The sequence below is a fragment of the Mus pahari genome, chromosome 3, assembly GCF_900095145.1.
Source record: "Mus pahari chromosome 3, PAHARI_EIJ_v1.1, whole genome shotgun sequence".
Classification (NCBI taxonomy): domain Eukaryota; kingdom Metazoa; phylum Chordata; class Mammalia; order Rodentia; family Muridae; genus Mus; species Mus pahari.
This window is the reverse complement of record NC_034592.1, coordinates 38,728,173-38,728,667: the sequence shown is the minus strand read 5'-3', so window position 1 is coordinate 38,728,667 and position 495 is coordinate 38,728,173.

The window sequence follows — 495 nt, the reverse complement described above, 5'->3', positions numbered from 1 at the left end:
ATGTGATTGCTGGGAATTGAATCCAGGTCCTTTGGAAGAACAGCCAGTACTCTTAATCATTGAACCGTATTTCCTGCTCCTAATCACTTCAAAAAATATTTATTATTTTAAATTATGTATATGTCTATATGTAGACATATGCACATAAATGTGAGTGCCTACAGAAATACTGGATCCCCTGGAACTGGAGTTACATGTGACTGTGACCCATCTGACATAGATACTCTGCAAGAGGAGTATATGCCTTTAACTTGCTGAACTGCCTCTCCAGTCCTGGAATATCTAATCTCTTAGTGGACATGCTCATCGTGTTAAATGAGACTCACAGGAGGCTGTTGCAGCTTGAGCTCCTGTACTCGGACTCTTGGACCAATAGACCGAACCATATGGAGTTACTCATACTGATTCTGCGGTTTGTCTGATCCTCCAAGGAATCCGTTGAGAGATAAAAGCCAAATTACCAACCAAAGTGCATTCTTGGTTTTTTTTTTTTTT